At 47.0% G+C, this 19,699-nt stretch overlaps 1 protein-coding gene across 1 annotated transcript in view; it reads left to right on the forward strand.

Moving 5' to 3' along the window:
• Positions 1-2,128: 2,128 nt before the first annotated feature.
• Positions 2,129-19,699, forward strand: part of LOC116952230 (uncharacterized) — a 67,631-nt gene continuing 50,060 nt past the window's right edge. Inside the window, exons 1-2 of the mRNA XM_032971397.2 lie at positions 2,129-2,149; positions 2,440-2,537. The gene's annotated coding sequence lies outside the window, so the exon portion shown is untranslated. The remainder of the gene's footprint in view (positions 2,150-2,439; positions 2,538-19,699) is intronic.

A 19,699-nucleotide genomic window follows, 5' to 3' on the forward strand; every position in this document is an offset into this window, starting at 1 on the left:
ACCAGGGGGTCAGTGGCCCTCCCCTAGGTCGACTCAGCCCCAAATTGAGTGCTCTATATCTCTGTGTGCGGTGCGTAACAAACGAACATGGCCAATGAGGAAGGCAAAGACGGCCGTGCGTGGTGCTGACCACTCGCCCATCACCGGTGGTGCTGCTACTCGTTAAAACGCCACTTGCCCCGACAGTCTGTGAAGGCTATACGGGGGACTTTTGTCTTGTGTGGCGGCTGTACATACACGTATGTTGTTCATATGGACATCTGTGAAAAGGAGCTTCGTAGCTTTTCGGATTTCTCCAGGATTATTAAAGATTCTGATATGTCAAGAGTGTGTATGTTAACACGCGTGTATGGTTATCTCAGTAGTACGTGCATGTATGTTAACACGCGTGTCTGAAAGCTCAATAGTGTATGTTAACAGACCTGTGTATATATCTATGTTGTGTATGGATGTTATCACACGTGTATGTATGTCTCAACAGTGTATGTGTTAACACACGTGTGTGTGTATCTCCAGTGTGTATGTTAACACACGTGTGTATCTCCACAGTGTGTGTGTATCTCACCAGTGTGTGTGTGTGTGTATCTCACTACAGTGTGTGTTAACACACGTGTGTGTGTATCACCACAGTATGTGTGTGTGTGTTAATACACGTGTGTGTGTATCACCACAGTGTGTGTTAACACACGTGCGTGTATCTCACCAGTGTGTGTGTGTTAACACACGTGTGTGTGTATCACCACAGTGTGTGTATCTCACCAGTGTGTGTGTATCTCCACAGTGTGTGTGTGTTAACACACGTGTGTGTGTATCACCAGTGTGTGTTAACACACGTGTGTGTGTGTGTGCATCACCACTGTGTGTGTGTGTGTATCACCAGTGTGTGTGTATCACCAGTGTGTGTATCACCACAGTGTGTGTATCTCCACAGTGTGTGTATGTATCACCACTGTGTGTATCACCACTGTGTGTGTGTGTTAACACGTGTGTGTATCTCCACAGTGTGTGTATGTATCACCACTGTGTGTGTGTGTGTATCACCACTGTGTGTGTTAACACATGTGTGTGTGTGTGTATCACCACAGTGTGTGTGTGTATCACCACTGTGTGTGTGTGTATCACCACTGTGTGTGTATCACCACAGTGTGTGTGTATCTCCACAGTGTGTGTGTGTTAACACACGTGTGTGTGTATCTCCACAGTGTGTGTGTATCACCACAGTGTGTGTGTGTCACCACAGTGTGTGTGTGTGTATCACCACAGTGTGTATCACCACAGTGTGTGTGTGTATCACCACTGTGTGTGTGTATCACCACAGTGTGTATCACCACAGTGTGTGTGTATCACCACAGTGTGTGTGTATCACCACTGTGTGTGTGTGTGTATCACCACAGTGTGTATCACCACAGTGTGTGTGTGTATCACCACTGTGTGTGTGTATCACCACAGTGTGTATCACCACAGTGTGTGTGTATCACCACAGTGTGTGTGTATCACCACTGTGTGTGTGTATCACCACTGTGTGTGTGTGTATCACCACTGTGTGTGTGTGTATCACCACTGTGTGTGTGTGTATCACCACAGTGTGTGTGTATCACCACAGTGTGTGTGTGTATCACCACAGTGTGTGTGTATCACCACTGTGTGTGTGTATCACCACTGTGTGTGTGTATCACCACTGTGTGTGTGTATCACCACAGTGTGTGTGTGTATCACCACAGTGTGTGTGTGTATCACCACAGTGTGTGTGTGTATCACCACAGTGTGTGTGTGTATCACCACAGTGTGTGTGTGTGTGTCACCACAGTGTGTGTGTGTATCACCACAGTGTGTGTGTGTATCACCACAGTGTGTGTGTGTATCACCACAGTGTGTGTGTGTATCACCACAGTGTGTGTGTGTATCTCCAGTGTGTGTATCGCCACTGTGTATGTGTGTGTGTTAACACGTGTGTGTATCTCCACTGTGTGTGTCTACATGCGCGTTGTTTACGCGTCACGCGCCCCCCTTTTGTTTACAGAGTAGCCGGGGCTGCGGTGACGTCACGACCGCACCACTCACAAAAACAACAATAAGTATCCCTCCGCCGGAGCGAGACCAAACAACGCAGTCGGCTGGCAGTTTTGTTTTATTTTCTCATTCTCGTTGTGTACGTACTTTGAAATTTCCTTTCCTTGCTCCGTCTCTCATTTCCCTCGCATCGCCGCTGCTTTTTTTTTAAACGTTATCTGTTACAGGGCGGGATAGTTTTCACCCCCTGCGTTCGAGAGTAAGTAAAGGGCTTATTTTATTTTTTTGTTGTAACGCGGAGTGTGGAAAGTGGAGCGAGGAGTTTTTTTTTGAAGTAAAGAGCGTCGAGTGTGAAAGTACCGAGGAGTTGAAGTCAACCGAGCTACTAAGTGCGGTGTGTTGTTGTTGTGGTGTTGTGTTGTTGTGTAGTCGCGAGGAAATCGAAGCAAGCGCGCGGGCTTCAACAGCCGCCGTTCGTCTACAACAGCGACTCAAGGAGGAGGGGAGGGGGGTCCCCGTCTTAAGAGGTAAAGTTCGAGTCGCGACGATTTCTTTTTATTTTAAACTAAGGGAAAAAAAAAGAAGTTCCACTTTGCCACCCCGTGTGTGTCTTTTGCGACTTTGTCGCTGGCAACTGTCGCCGCCGTGAATCCGTGGCCACTTTTTTTTGTATTGCCGCCCCGGGATCGCTTTGCGATCCGCTCCGGGTTTTGTTTTTTTGTGTGTGGCGGGGGCCTGGGGGAGGGAGGGGGGTAGCTGGCGGTGACGTCACCGCGCTTTGGATTTCCCAGCGCGGATTGGCCGCGGCGCTCCGTGTTTATCCGCTCTGCCAAAACTAAATTGGTATTTTATAGTAATCGAATTTGTTTGCGTTGAGCAGTTATGGCGCGCGAAACGCGACTACCTTGCCGGCTTGCTTGTCAACAACAACAACTGTGTTTGTGTGTGGCCTTAAAAGAGAGGGGCGGTGGGGGAATATATAACAGGCGACGTTTCGGTCAATGGGCCTTCTTCACAGCACGTGGATTAGCGAGGCCAGTCGAGCGGTGTTCGCAAAGGCTGCTAAGAATTTACACGTTTCTGGTTTTTTTAAATACTTCTTATGACCAGTTTTAAAATTGTTATCTGCTAATTACCAAAACTTAATTTGTTTACTTTTCGCTGTAGCGCGCCATCTTGGGTGGGGATGTTACCCCCCCCCCCATGCGCCAAACGGCCAGCAACAAACAGCACCGTTGATGATGGAAGAGTGTCAGAAGTTTGACATTGAGCAAGGTTCTTATTGGAAGAGTGGGATGCAGTGCGATGGAAGAGGCAGCGGGAGGTGTGTTGTGACCTGAAGAGTCAGTGGGTGAGTGAGGTGGGTGGGTGAGTGAGGTGGGTGGGTGGGTAGGTGAGTGAATGGGTGAGTGAGGTGGGTGGGTGGGTAGGTGAGTGAGTGGGTGAGTGAGGTGGGTGGGTGAGTGAATTAATGAGTGAATGGGTGAGTGAGTGGATGAGTGAGTGAGTGAGTGCATGAGTGAGTGAGTGAATAGGTAAGGGAGTGGGTGAAGTGAGTGAGTGGGTGAATGAGTGAGTGAGTTGGGTGAGTGAGTGGGTGAATGAATGAGTGGGTAAGTGAGTTGGGTGAGTGAATGAGTGAGTGAGTTGAGTGAATTAATGAGTGAGTGGGTGAGTGAGTTGATGAGTGGGTGGGTGAGTAAGTGGGTGAGTGAATTAATGAGTGGGTGAGTGAGTTGGATGAGTGAATGAGTGGGTGAGATGAGTGAGTAGGTGAATGAGTGAGTGAATGGGTAAGTGAGTGGGTGAAGTGGGTGGGTGGGTGAGTGAGTTGAGTGAATTAATGAGTGAATGGGTGAGTGAGTGGGAGAGTGAGTGGGAGAGTGAGTGGGTGAATGGGTGAGTTGAGTGAATTAATGAGTGAGTGGGTGAGTGAGTGGGTGAGTGAATGAATGAGTGGGTGGGTGAGTGAGTTGGGTGAGTGAGTGAGTTGAGTGAATTAATGAGTGAGTGGGTGAGTGAGTGGGTGAATGAGTGAGTGAGTGAATGGGTAAGTGAGTGGGAGAGTGAATGGGTGAGTGGGTGAGTGAGTGAGTGGGAGAGTGAATGGGTGAGTAAGTGGGAGAGTGAGTGGGAGAATGAGTGGGAGAGTGAGTGGGAGAGTGAGTGGGTGAGTGAGTGGGTGAGTGAGTGAGTTGAGTGAATTAATGAGTCAGTGAGTGGGTGAGTGAATGAGTGGGTGGGTGAGTGAGTTGGGTGAGTGAATGAGTGAGTGGGTGAATGAGTGAGTGAATGGGTAAGTGAATGGGTAAGTGAGTGGGTGAAGTGAGTGAGTGGGTGAATGGGTGGGTGAGTGAGTTGAGTGAATGAATTAGTGGGTGGGTGAGTGAGTGGGAGAGTGAGTGGGTGAATGGGTGAGTGAGTGGGTGAGTGAATGAGTGGGTGAGTGAGTGAGTTGAGTGAATTAATGAGTGAGTGAGTGGATGAGTGGGTGAGTAAGTGGGTGAGTGAATGAATGAGTGGGTGAGTGAGTGAGTTGGGGGAGTGAATGAGTGGGTGATTTGAGTGAATGAATGAGTGAGTGGGTGAGTGAGTGGGAGAGTGGGTGAGTGAATGGGTGAGTGAGTGGGTGAATGGGTGAGTGAGTGGGTGGGTGAGTAAGTGGGTGAATGGGTGAGTGAGTGGGTGAGTGAATGAATGAGTGAGTGAATGGGTAAGTGAGTGGGTGAAGTGAGTGGGTGGGTGAGTGAGTGAGTTGAGTGAATTAATGAGTGAATGGGTGAGTGAGTGGGAGAGTGAATGGGAGAGTGAATGGGAGAGTGAGTGGGAGAGTGAGTGGGAGAGTGAGTGGGAGAGTGAGTGGGTGAATGGGTGAGTTGAGTGAATTAATGAGTGAGTGGGTGAGTGAGTGGGTGGGTGAGTAAGTGGATGAGTGGGTGAGTGAATGAATGAGTGGGTGGGTGAGTGAGTTGGGTGAGTGAGTGAGTTGAGTGAATTAATGAGTGAGTGGGTGAGTGAATGGGTAAGGGAGTGGGTGAGTGAGTGAGTGAGAGAGTGAATGGGTGAGTAAGTGGGAGAGTGAGTGGGAGAATGAGTGGGAGAGTGAGTGGGAGAGTGAGTGGGAGAGTGAGTGGGAGAGTGAGTGGGTGAGTGAGTGAGTGGGTGAGTGAGTGAGTTGAGTGAATTAATGAGTCAGTGAGTGGGTGGGTGAATGGGTGAGTGAATGAGTGGGTGGGTGAGTGAGTTGGGTGAGTGAATGAGTGAGTGGGTGAATGAGTGAGTGAATGGGTAAGTGAATGGGTAAGTGAGTGAGTGGGTGAATGGGTGGGTGAGTGAGTTGAGTGAATGAATTAGTGGGTAGGTGAGTGAGTGGGAGAGTGAGTGGGTGAATGGGTGAGTGAGTGGGTGAGTGAGTGGGTGAGTGAATGAGTGGGTGAGTGAGTGAGTTGAGTGAATTAATGAGTGAGTGGGTGAGTGAGTGGGTGAGTGAATGAGTGGGTGAGTGAGTTGAGTGAATTAATGAGTGAGTGAGTGGATGAGTGGGTGAGTAAGTGGGTGAGTGAATGAATGAGTGGGTGAGTGAGTGAGTGAGTTGGGGGAGTGAATGAGTGTGTGATTTGAGTGAATGAATTAGTGAGTGGGTGAGTGAGTGGGAGAGTGGGTGAGTGAATGGGTGAGTGAGTGGGTGAATGGGTGAGTGACTGGGTGAGTGAGTGGGTGGGTGAGTAAGTGGGTGAGTGAGTGGGTGAGTGAGTGGGTGAGTGAATGAGTGAGTGGGTGAGTGAGTGGGTGAATGAGTGAGTGAATGGGTAAGTGAGTGGGTGAAGTGAGTGGGTGGGTGAGTGAGTGAGTTGAGTGAATTAATGAGTGAATGGGTGAGTGAGTGGGAGAGTGAGTGGGAGAGTGAGTGGGTGAATAGGTGGGTGAATGGGTGAGTTGAGTGAATTAATGAGTGAGTGGGTGAGTGAGTGGGTGGGTGAGTAAGTGGGTGAATGGGTGAGTGAGTGGGTGCGTGAGTGGGTGAGTGAGTGAGTGGGAGAGTGAATGAGTGAGTGGGAGAGTGACTGGGAGAGTGACTGGGAGAGTGACTGGGAGAGTGACTGGGTGGGTGAGTGAGTTGGGTGAGTGAATGAGTGAGTGAGTTGAGTGAATTGATGAGTGAGTGGATGAGTGAGTGAGTTGAGTGAATGAATGAGTGAGTGAGTGGGTGAATGAGTGAGTGAATGGGTAAGTGAGTGGGTGAAGTGAGTGAGTGGGTGAATGGGTGGGTGAGTGAGTTGAGTGAATGAATTAGTGGGTGGGTGAGTGAGTGAGTGGGAGAGTGAGTGGGTGAATGGGTGAGTGAGTGGGTGGGTGAGTGAGTGGGTGAGTGAATGAGTGGGTGAGTGAGTGAGTTGAGTGAATTAATGAGTGAGTGGGTGAGTGAGTGAGTGAATGAGTGAGTGAATGGGTAAGTGAGTGGGTGAAGTGAGTAAGTGGGTGAATGGGTAGGTGAGTGAGTTGAGTGAATGAGTGGGTGAGTGAGTGGGAGGGTGGGTGAGTGACTGGGTGAGTGAGTTCAGTTCAGTTTATTTTGGTATAGCCCTGTGAGCCATTCGGCTCTTGAATCGGGTGCAACCACAACAAACAAAAAAACAAAAACACGAACAAGAAAAACATCTTGAAATGACTATGTGACTGTGCAAACAGAAAATCCATGGAAAAAAACAGCAAAAATATTCCTGAAAAAAGCACCGTACACCAACGCTGTGTGCAAAAAATCCCAGTGGGATGCAAGTCAAACAACAACAACCACAAAAACTTAGATTAAGCCATCAGTCTAACTCCGTACTACAACAAAACAAACATGTCCAAACCAAAAAACGTTTTCCAAATAAAAAAATAAAGCCATAATTGCAACGTAATAGTGATCACAAGGACTGTGACCGAATTTTTATAATAAACTACATAAATAACATGTAACACCAAATCCTAGAGCCATAGCTGGCTGCATGAGTTACTCCACAACAACAGAAGCATCGGTCGGAGTATCAAATTTTTCAATGCACCTTTAAGATCAGCACGCTAAATCAAAATACAGATAATACTTTGCAGCGTCATCCGGAGCGAAACATTTTATTTTATTTTACGCCAATGAATAGCAGTGGCAGCTAGGGGTGTACAACTCCTCTAGAGCATTCGTGACCGCAGTAATTCATATTCTTAGCTCTTTCCCTTCAACGTGACTTTACCGAAAGAGCTAAGAATATCCTCTGGAGCAGTTTTGAGAGAAGATTTCATTGGTAGCGATTCAAGTTGCAGGTTATTGGCAATAGCATTCCAGACCCTGGGGGCATCAATAGCAAAGGCCCTTCCTCCAGTTTTTGTATGGCAATAGGGAATGTGAAGTTGGCAAATGAGCGAAGACCTGAGGTCAAATTTGTTCTTTGAAGCAGAAAGGAGATCCAGCAGGTAGTCTGCGGATTTTTTTGTAAGTACATCGTGAATAAATAAGATCTGGTGCACAATCCGTCGAACATTAAGAGATGTTAAGTTTGACCCAATGTAGAGATCACAGTGGTGAGTCCTATATGGGCAGTTCAATGTAAATCTTAAGGCCGAGTGATAGATGGAATCAAGCTTCTTCAGTACAGTAATTGGGGCTGAGCAGCGAACGTGACGGCGTCAAAGTGCACCTAGCCTGGCACAAGCACCGCCACTTAATGGCGAGTGGCTGCTGCTGTTATCTATATTGGAAACTAATTTCTTTAGTGCAGCTTACTTTTTTGCGTTTAGTTTGGCGTCCTTGCCCCAGCACATCGGATTAGGGCGGTTGGCTGCGTACGGTGCGAAATAAGTTCAACATAGTTCTATACGTAATGGAAAAAAGCATACCGTGTCAACCCATACGGTTTACTCCGTATTATTGTGCAGGGAAATTGAGTTTTCAGATCCATACGGCGTACGACCGTGATGACGTGATTGCTAAGCTACAGGGTGATTTCAACAAACTACAACATCAGCTAGTTGCTCTTAAACTAGTCCTGAATACCTCCAAAACCAAGGTGCTATGCTTCTCACTAGGACTATAGCAGGAAGTTATTTTTCCCCAATTACATTCCTTAAAGAATTATGAAATAGAGCAAGTCAAGATCTATAAGTATCTTGGGGTTATCCTGGATTCAAAACTGAATTTTGAAGATCACATTGATTATATTGGTAAAAAGACAAAAATAAAAATTGGTTTTCTGTATCGACACAAGCACTGCTTCCCCCCAATGTTCCGTTTGGAATTGATAAAAGCTACCATACTGCCTCTACTTGACTACTGTGACATCGTGTATAAATCAGCCCCAATTACTGTACTGAAGAAGCTTGATTCCATCTATCACTCGGCCTTAAGATTTATATTGAACTGCCCATATAGGACTCACCACTGTGATCTCTACATTGGGTCAAACTTAACATCTCTTAATGTTCGACGGATTGTGCACCAGATCTTATTTATTCACGATGTACTTACAAAAAAATCCGCAGACTACCTGCTGGATCTCCTTTCTGTTTCAAAGAACAAATTTGACCTCAGGTCTTCGCTCATTTGCCAACTTCACATTCCCCATTGCCATACAAAAACTGGAGGAAGGGCCTTTGCTATTGATGCCCCCAGGGTCTGGAATGCTATTGCCAATAACCTGCAACTTGAATCGCTACCAATGAGATCTTCTCTCAAAACTGCTCTAGAGGAGTTGTACACCCCTAGCTGCCACTGCTATTCATTGGCGTAAAATAAAATAAAATGTTTCGCTCCGGATGACGCTGCAAAGTATTATCTGTATTTTGATTTAGCATGCTGATCTTAAAGGTGCATTGAAACATTTGATACTCCGACTGATGCTTCTGTTGTTGTCGAGTAACTCATACAGCCAGCTATGGCTCTAGGATTTGGTGTTACATGTTATTTATGTAGTTTATTGTAAAAATTCGGTCCATCACTGTTACGTTGCAATAATGGTTTTATTTTTTGGTGATTTCGAAAAGTTTTTTGGTTTGGACATGTTTGTTTTGTTGTAGTACGGAGTTAGACTGACGGCCTTAATCTAAGTTTTCTTGTGGTTGTTGTTTGACTTGCATCCCATTGGGATTTTTTGCACACAGCGTTGGTGTACGGTGTTTTTTTCAGGAATATTTTTGCTGGTTTTTTTTCATGGATTTTCTGTTTGCACAGTCACGTAGTCACTTTAAGATGTTTTTCTTGTTCGTATTTTAGTTTTTTTGTTTGTTGTGGTTGCACCCGATTCAAGAGCCGAATGGCTCACAGGGCTATACCAAATAAATGAACTGAACTGCGTTGGCTGGGTCATGTAGCCCGCATGCCCAGCCACCGCATGCCGAAACAGCTTTTGTTCGGCCGGATCTAGGGGGCTAAACAGGCGCGGCACGGACTAGAGAAGAGATGGAGTGATGTGGTACAGGAGGACGTGGAGCTGAGTGGACTTGCCGATGACTGGTACCAGCGGTGTCAAGATCGGCCTCTGTGGAGGAAGCTCTTGAAGGACGCTACTGGGCAGTTGGAGGCAGTCGCCCTCCAACAACAACGGAGGGCGGAGGAGCGACGCTCACAACAACGAGCGGAGCGTCGGGTGGCTAAAACACAGCAGGTTGGCACAGTGGGGGGCACAGGTGGTGCATCGGCCAGTCATCTCAGTCATCTTAGTCAGTCGACCCGTGGCACTTGGGTCTGCCCAGTGACCTCCTGCCAGCGGGCGTTCGACACTTCACGTGGCCTCAAGGTGCACATGGCGTGGCACAAGCGTCGTGGTGACGTCACCGCCACTTAGTGGCGAATGGCGGTTGTTGTATAGTGTATAGGATGAATGTTGAGATTTATAAGGGCACGGGGTGACCAGTAAGATCTGCATTGGTCTGTAATAATGTAAGGGCACTGATAAGGGGGTTGACAGGATATGTAGTAGTGCAGTGTATAGTGTAGTGTATAGGATGAACTTTGGGATTCATAAGGGCACGGGGTGACCAGTAAGATCTGCATTTGTCTGTAATAATGTAAGGGCACTGATAAGTGGGTTGACAGGTGTGTAGTAGTGCAGTGTATAGTTTAATAGTTTTCATAGTTTCATTTATTTGGTATAGCCCTGTGAGCCATTCGGCTCTTGAATCGGGTGCAACCGCAACAAACAAAAAAACATGAACAAGAAAACATCTTAAAGTGACTTTGTGCATGTGCAAACAGAAAATCCATGAAAAAAAACATCAAAATATTCCTGAAATAGCACCGTACACCAACGCTGTGTGCAAAAATCCCAGTGGGATGCAAGTCAAACAACAACAAGAAAACTTAGATTAAGGCCATCAGTCTAACTCCGTACTACAATAAACAGAAACATGGCCAAACCAAAAAACTTTTATAAGTCACCAAAATAAAGCCATAAATGCAATGTAACAGTGATCATAGGAACTGTGACCGAATTTTTAACAATAAACTGCATAAATAACATGTAACACCAAACCCTAGAGCCACAGCTGGCTGCATGAGTCACTCCACAAACAACAGGAGCATCAGTCGGAGTGTCACATTTTTCAATGCACCTTTAAGATCAGCACACTAAATCAAAATACAGATAATACTTTGCAGCGGTCATCCGGAGCGAAACATTTTTTTTATATTTTAGGCCACTGAATAGCAGTGGCAGCTAGGGGTGTACAACTCCTCTAGAGCATAAGTGGGTTGACAGGTATGGAACAGTCACCATGAAGGTCATAGCGAGGAGGAGAGTCATAAGGAGGTGGACTACGTGTAGGTGAGCGAGTGACTTGGTAGTGAGTTAGGGTCAGGGTGAGTGCTGGGAGGGTGTAAGCTCACATGGTGTCGTTTATTGATACGGTGCTCATGGTAACTTTAATTTAAACAATTTATATTATTTGGCCGCTGTAAAGTTCCACGCGATGAGTCACTTCCTTGAGCTGTCATTCGTGGCCAGGGTGATTGTGAAAAAGAAGCTAATAGCTCAGGGGGCTTCACCTGGTAAAATAATAAATAGTTGAGTATTATTTGTAGGTATTTTAAGAAAGCTTTTTGATTACCCTTAATATACTTTGCACTTGTGCTGTGTATTGTTGTAAATGTTCTGACCCCGTGCCCCCTGACTGGACATCTGTGGGGAGGTGGGGGGGGGTGAGAAAGAGCTTAATAGCTCATCAGATTTCTCCTGCAGTCTAAATATTACAGTGAGGGAAAAAAGTATTTGATCCCCTGCTGCTTTTGTACATTTGCCCACTGACAAAGAAATTATCAGTCTATAATTTTAATGGTAGGTTTATTTGAACAGTGAGAGACAGAATAACAACAAAATCCAGAAAAATGCATGTCAAAAATGTTATAAATTTATTTGCATTTTAATGGGGAAATAAGTATTTGACCCCTCTGCAAAACATGGCTTAGTACTTGGTGTCAAAACCCTTGTTGGCAATCACAGAGGTCAGACGTTTCTTGTAGTTGACAACCAGGTTTGCACACATCTCAGGAGGGATTTTGTCCCACTCTTTGCAGATCTTCTCCAAGTCATTAAGGTTTCGAGGCTGACGTTTGGCAAGTCGAACCTTCAGCTCCCTCGAAAGATGTTCTATGGGATTAAGGTCTGGAGACTGGCTAGGCCACTCCAGGACCTTAATGTGCTTCTTCTTGAGCCACTCCTTTGTTGCCTTGGCCATGTGTTTTGGGTCATTGTCATGGTGGAATACCCATCCACGACCCATTTTCAATGCCCTGGCTGAGGGAAGGAGGTTCTCACCCAAGATTTGACGGTACGTGGCCCCATCCATCGTCCCTTTGATGCGGTGAAGTTGTCCTATCCCCTTCGCAGAAAAACACCCCCAAAGCATAATGTTTCCACCTCCATGTTTGACGGTGGGGATGGTGTTCTTGGGGTCATAGGCAGCATTCCTCCTCCCCCAAACACGGCGAGTTGAGTTGATGCCAAAGATCTCCATTTTGGTCTCCACAACACTTTCACCCAGTTGTCCTCTGAATCATTCAGATGTTCATTGGAAAACTATAGACGGGCATGTATATGTGCTTTCTTGAGCAGGGGGACCCTGCGGGCGCTGCATTATTTTAGTCCTTCACGGCGTAGTGTGTTACCAATTGTTTTCTTGGTGACTATGGTCCCAGCTGCCTTGAGATCATTGACAAGATCCTCCCGTGTAGTTCTGGGCTGATTCCTCACCGTTCTCATGATCATTGCAACTCCACGAGGTGAGATCTTGCATGGAGCCCCAGGCCGAGGGAGATTGACAGTTCTTTTGTGTTTCTTCTATTTGCGAATAATCGCACCAACTGTTGTCACCTTCTCACCAAGCTGCTTGGCAATGGTCTTGTAGCCCATTCCAGCCTTGTGTAGGTCTACAATCTTGTCCCTGACATCCTTGGAGAGCTCTTTGGTCTTGGCTATGGTGGAGAGTTTGGAATCTGATTGATTGATTGCTTCTGTGGACAAGTGTCTTTTATACAGGTAACAAGCTGAGATTAGGAGCACTCCCTTTAAGAGTGTGCTCCTAATCTCAGCTCGTTACCTGTATAAAAGACACCTGGGAGCCAGAAAGCTTTCTGATTGAGAGGGGGTCAAATACTTATTTCCCTCATTAAAATGCAAATCAATTAATAACATTTTTGACATGCGTTTTTCTGGATTTCTTTGTTGTTATTCTGTCTGTCACTGTTAAAATAAAACTACCATTAAAATGATAGACTGATCATTCCTTTGTCAGTGGGCAAACGTGCAAAATCAGCAGGGGATCAAATACTTTTTTTCCCTCACTGTACACGTAGTTATCTTTTTTAATTTTACCTTTCCTAGACTTGGCACTTCTATTGTGTGTGTTTTAACCCGTGCCCCCCCCCCCCGATTCGAGTACGACGTTTCGCCAGTAATTACAAGAAGCGTCATCAGGCGGACAGACAGATGTGTCGGGGGGGGGGGGGGGAATTAAAGAGCTTTACAGCTCATGTGATTCCCCTGGGCGAAAGCAATAAATAAAGAGATTTACCGCTCATAAGATTCCCCCTGGGTGAAAGCGAAAAAAATAACGAGCTTTACAGCTCATAGGATTCCCCCTGGGTGAAAGCAATTTTTTTTACACAAAAAAAAATTCGAAGCGCCGTCGCCAAGGAAACGGCGGCAGTGCGTCCCTTAGCAAGATGGCCGCCTCCCTGCCGGCGTCACGTGGCGATGACGTCACAGGCGCGACACGTGTTGACTGCGAGCAGCAAGAGGCGGCGGCAGGGGCTTCGTCGAAGGTTGCCGCTTTCGGTCGCTATCTTTGTTTAAATTTTAAGAGCCTTTTATTTGTTTGTAGTTTGTCGCACGGGGGAGTTTAGTTTTAAGTTGCGCGTGGGGGGGGGGTGTGTTTTAAAAAAAAAATGTTTTCCGTTGCTTAAAAAAAACGCGGAGCTGGATTTATTATTATTATTTTTACTCGTTTTGACGCGGAGCGGATCTGACAGCTGCGGATGCGATGAGAGGTCAGAGTTGAATTTTTATTTATTTACTGGCAATAAATGAACACTAACATTTAATAACGTTAAAGGGGTCGCATTATCGGTATGCGATCTCGCCAGCATTTCCTCGCGGTGGCTAAAGCTAGGAATATATTTTTTTTTAAGAGTAGGAACAGCAGTTGTGTGCCAACCCGTCATGGTAATGTGGAATTTCCACCACGGGTTCAGGGTTTTTAAACAGCACCACCCCATACCCCGCTTGGTTAAGCAGACACTGTCAGTCGTGTTAATTTCTCAAATGCATTACCTACTTACAATGCCAGACGTAGTATGGTTCCATACTGGATTTCTATATACAGCCTGTACCGTAATGTGATACTGTATACTGAATATAGCCTCTTTGTCCAACCCACTGGGGAAGATTGTTTGACCATACTTCACCACGCTGGTCATTGGGGGCTGGGGTGGAAAGCCCGTGACAGCTTTAGAGATCACACGCCACTGATGTTAGCCGTGGCCTGGGACTCAAAACTCAGGTCGCCGAGTTTCGCTAACCACGGCGCCACCGCTCCACCCCGTATTTGAGCCATTATCGCCAGTGCGTGCTCAGTGCAGTATTTTAGCACTTGCCAGCGTGGTGAGGTATGGTCAACAACACCCCATGACCGACGTGGCGTGGGGGAGGCCTTCATCCAGCAGTGGATTGATCGTGGCTGGAATTTATGAACAATTTATAACGTCACGAAGTGTGTTGATGTGCATTAACATGATATTTGATTTTAAAAAATGTTACTGTAATGCATCCATACTTGATTTTTTTAATCAAACACTCATTCATGGCGTTGGTCATACATCCCAATGTACCAGTACTTAAGAACCTTGAGACTCCGTATCATCATCATCATCATCATCCTCAAGTCCATTTACTTTTCTTACCCGTCAATATGATGTCTCGCCAACTTGCATGTGTTCTCTGACCCACGTGTTCTCTGACCCCACGTGTTCTCTGACCCACGTGTTCTCTGGACCCACGTGTGTTCTCTGACCCACGTGTGTTCTCTGGACCCACGTGTTCTATGACCCACGTGTTCTCTGGACCCACGTGTTCTCTGGACTCACGTGTTCTCTGGACCCACGTGTTCTCTGACCCACGCTTCTTCGCAAACTCCACACTAACTACCTATCGTACACCATCTGGGTCTGCGCTCCCTCAACGGTCGGAGGGGGAGGAAACAGCAAAACGGCACAAAACTCGTATAACTCCTGAAGCCCTCTTCGTCGTGGCCAGCAGCAGACCTACGACGACATTGGCATTGTAGCTACTGGATGGATACCATGCTGCTGCCATCATTGCGCTGGAATAGAACGCACACGTTATTCCGTGTCGTACCCTTTTCCACGAGCGTTACGCACTTGTCCCATTGTCCTGCGATATTAATGTGAAGCCAAACGATGTCTGTGCTGTTCAGCGGATCCCCTTGTATGCGTATGCATGTTGAACTTCTTTTGCACCGTACGTAGCCAACCGTACTAATCTGAGGTGCGGGGAAGGACAACAAACTAAACACACACAAACATCTTGGTGGTTGTGCTGCTGCAGCGTTGGTAGTGGTGTACAAATAATAACAACAACTTTCCACACAGGTCAATAACAACACTGTTTTGTTGCCTTAAAATGCAGAAAAAGTACATTAGCGGCGACGTTTTGGGCAATGGCTCCTTCACAGAAGGCCTCTCGATGTGCTGTGAAGAAGGGCCATTGCCTGAAACGTTGCGTAAAGGCTACAGTGTCGTTGACGAACGCGTTGAATGTCTTCTTGTTAGGCAGTGCGAGTTGAATGCATTCTAAATTTTGATTTGAAGCTTTCGTGACTGCGGGGATTCATATTCTTGGTTCTTTCGGTAAAGTCACCACGTAGAAGGGAATTTAATTGTTTTATATTTTAATTATTTTGTTTCCCTTCTACGTGACTTTACCGAAAGGACCAAGAATTTCAATGCCTTTTGGCGTCTTCTGGTCCAACACCAATGGAGACTAGGCTCTAAGAAAATCCGTCTCGGGTGTGGACCAATCAAATTCAAGGACAGTGCATATTATTATCAGAGTTGTCTTTTTTGTTTGCATTTTGACTGCTTGTGTAGTGGTTATTGCAAACATGATGCCTTGAATAAAGGTGTCAGTTTTTGTGCCAGTTAAAAGGGTAAAACCTATTCCTATATTCAATGCATTCGTTAAGAATGATTTCTTTTTTTTTACAATTCCGTGAACACACGTGACCATGTCGCCATGCCTTCTGGCTTGGCTCTTAGCTCGTTCATTCAGTGCCCAACAAAGTGGTCGTTTGCCTTTTTATTATTGCACGCTTTTTATTATTAACTCACTCTGTTGTTGTTGTTGTGTCTATATTTGAAGCTTTCGTGACTGCAAGGATCCATACTCTTTGGTTCTATTTGGTAAAGTCACGTAGGTAAAAAAGAAAACAACAAAAAAATACGACGTTTCGGCCACAGCACAAGCTGCCTTGGTCCCTTCGCCTGATGAAGGGCGCTTGTGTTGTGGCCGAAACGTCGTGTTTTTTGTTGTTTTATTTTTTACCTACGTGACTTTACCGAATAGAACCAAAGAGTATGTTATTGTATCCTCAAATCTTTAACTCAATTTTTAACCCACTTCACAATGTGGTATCGACTGCAAACTTGGTGTATTTATGTCATACTGATGACAATACTATATTCTATCATAAAAAAAACATTTTAAAAACACATTTTAAAACATTATTTGTTATATGTTATGTTTCGGCTTGGGTCTAATTGTCCACTGCTCAACTGACGTTGGCTGTAAATCACCACGGGCCCTTACGTTGTGGCAAGCTTCGGGGCCACTTCCTGGAGTCGTGGAGTTCTGCCATTACTAGTACGGTACATTTCATTAAAGCGTGTTTAAAAAAAAAGTATTTTAAAAATATTGCTTATTGAGACGCGTGTCTGGCACGTAGGTAGGAGAGAGACACGAATACACAAACGCGCACAAAAGATAAAAGGTGTCCCCCCCCCACCGCCCGCTTTTACCACACTTTTGGAGCACCTTGGAAGGCTGACACGGAGGTGTGGGATGTGTGCTGGGTGGCGAGCACCACGCTTTCCCGGCCGCCTTTGTCTCCCCAAGTTGTGATGTTTACACGCTCGCACCCAGATATTAATTTGAAGGCCGAGTAGACGTAGGGGGAAGCCCAGGACCGGTTCAGACATAAGTCAATGGTGTTGGCCGTGAGCTGGAGGTCAACTCGGGCCATCCGGGTTTGTAGGCGCAGTGGGTTAACCACTGCGCCACCACTCCCCATGAGGACACACTCGCAGACGAGAGATACTGAAATCTTGCCAAGCACGTGGTTAGCAGCAGCAACAGTTAAATTCCATCTCCAGGCGCGACATTCAAAACAATGGGCAAGTTTCTTAAATCCCCCCCATCCAATGTCTGTCCAACCCAGCAGTACGAATGGGTCATTGGGCAGGTCACGTGTGGTGGGGTAAAGTGTGGGTAACTCCCACCTCTTCCAAGACGTCTGCTCAGCGTTGTTGTGCTAGAGAGAGAGTAGGCCACAAAAGGAATATTTAAACAACTTTAAAAAAACACACGCTTTAATGAAATGTACCGGACTAGTAATGGAAGAACTCCACGAATCCAGGAAGTGGCCCCGAAGCTTGCCACAACGTAAGGGGACCGTGGTGATTTACAGCCAATGTCAGTTGAGCGTGGACAATTAGACCCAAGCCGAAACATAACATAATGTTTAAAAATATATATATTTAAAAAAATGTAAATGATAGAATATAGTATTGTCATCAGTATGACATAAGTATACCAAGTTTGCAGTCGATACCACATTTGGAAGTGTGTAAAAATTGAGTTGTAAGATTTGAGGATACAACAACAACGGAGTGAGTTAATAAAAAATCGTGTAATAATAATAACAAAAATACCTGCAGTACTAAAGGTTGGGTGGGGGAATGTTAGTAAGTGTGGTGCCCTATCACTAGGGGTGACTCGAGCGAGCTATTGCAGGGCTGCGACTGAGCCTCGTTTGATGGACTTTTTATTTTCAGAATCTTTATTTATACCGGAGGGATCCGATGAGCTATGAAGCTCTTTTCTTTCACGGAGAAACACACTCGCGCTCTCTCTCACTCTCACACAGACGCGCAGAGAGAGAGAGAGACTGTAATTTTGGCAAGGAAAGGCAGAGGTGGAGTTTTATGTTATGTTATTTACAGGAGTATTTAAACAAGTCCCCTCACTTCTTTAGAGAACGGTTGTCTGTTGTCCGTGTGTTTACGCAGTACAGTTTAGGGCGGTTTTCGTGAGGATTATTTAATTTGCGGTTTTTTTAGGTGGAATTTTTCTTTAAAATAATACAGACAACCGCACACAAGACAAATATCCCGCTCCCCCGTATAGCCTCGAGATACTTTTGGAGCAAGTGTTGCTTACGAGTAACACCTACGAAGAAGACCAGCACGGCACACGAGGGGGTGGGTGAGTGGCCAGCACCACGCCCATCCACCTTTGTCTCCCTCGTGGGAATGTTGACGCACCACTGCACCATTTGTGTGCATGTAATGTTGAACTTCTTTCGCGCCGTACATAGCCAACCGTGCTAATCGGGGCGGAGTCGACCATAGGCGAGGCCCAGGACCGGTTCAGATAATCGTCCCTGGTGGTGGTGGTGGTGGCGGCCGTCAGCCGGGAATTGAACTCGGGCCACACCGGGTTCGCTGCTGCGCTACCGCTCCCCAGATTCAGACCCACAGCACACACACGCGTGCCCACGTGTGCCCACATGCCATGCCCACGTGTGCCCACATGTCATGCCCACGTGCGCCCACATGCGTGCCCACGTGCGCCCACATGCAGTGCTCACAGACACACGCGCTGCGCCAGCTTAGTCTGGATGTCTCATCCTGAGGGTGTGTGCCAAAACAACCAGAGGCCCGTTTTGTTTTGATTGCACAGAGAGGTGGTGGTGGCGGCTCTGGTGGTGGTGGCGGTGTGTGCGAGGGAGCGGTGGGGGAGCGGTTAGCGCCACGCTGCGCTAGGAACCCGGCCTCTCCGAGTTCGATTCCCGCTCACAGCCACCAACACCAGCGACGAATATCTGAACCGGTCCCGGGCCTCCTCCCTTAGGTCGACTCAGCCTCAAATGAGTACCTGGACCCGTGGTGTGTTGACGTTGCAACTAGGGAGACAAAGGCGGCCGGGCGTGGTGTTGGCCACCCACCCTCTTCGTGTGTCGTTCCGACCTTCGTAGGTTCTACTCGCAAACAGCGCTTGCCCCAACAGTCTGTTAAAGGCTATCCTGGGGATATTTGTCTTTGTTGCTAGCTAACAGCACTTGTCTCAATGGTCTGTTGAATGCGATACTGTCGGAATCTTTGTCATAGTTGTTCGCTAACAGTGCAGCACTTGCCCCAACAGTCTGTGAAAGGCTATACGGGGGATCTTTGTCTCTTTGGGTGTTACCTTGCCGGCTGCCAGAGAGTTTGGCAGTGGCGTCAGGATAGTAGTGGGGGAGGTGCTGGTGGTGGGTGGTTGGTGGTGGTTGGTGGTGGTTGGTGGTGGTGGGTGGTTGGTGATGGTGGTGGTGGGTGGTTGGTGATGGTGGTGGTTGATGGTGGTTGGTTATGGTGGTTGGTGGTGGTGGTTGGCGGTGGTGGGTGGTTTGTGATGGTGGTGGTGGTTGGTGATGGTAGTGGTGGTTGGTGGTGGTGGGTGGTTGGTGATGGTGGTGGTGGGTGGTTGGTGATGGTGGTGGTTGATGGTGGTTGGTTATGGTGGTTGGTGGTGGTGGGTGGCGGTGGTGGGTGGTTTGTGATGGTGGTGGTGGTTGGTGATGGTAGTGGTGGTTGGTGATGGTGGTGGTTGGTGAGTAGTGATGGTACTGGTGGTGGTGGTTGGTGATGGTGGTGGTTGGTGATGGTGGTGGTTGGTGGTGGTGGTGGATGGTGATGGTGGTGGGTGGTGGTGGTTGGTGGTGGTGGTTGGTGATGGTGGTGGTGGTTGGTGAGTAGTGGTGGTGGTTGGTGATGGTGGTGGATGGTGGTGGTGGTTGGTGGTGGTGGTTGGTGATGATGGTGGTGGTGGCTGGTGATGGTGGTGGTTGGTGATGGTGGTGGTGGATGGTAGTGGTGGTTGGTGATGGT

This window comes from Petromyzon marinus, chromosome 46 (assembly GCF_048934315.1).
Source record: "Petromyzon marinus isolate PM22_M1 ecotype Great Lakes invasive population chromosome 46, UKy_Petmar_22M1.pri1.0, whole genome shotgun sequence".
In the NCBI taxonomy this organism is placed as follows: Eukaryota; Metazoa; Chordata; class Hyperoartia; order Petromyzontiformes; family Petromyzontidae; genus Petromyzon; species Petromyzon marinus.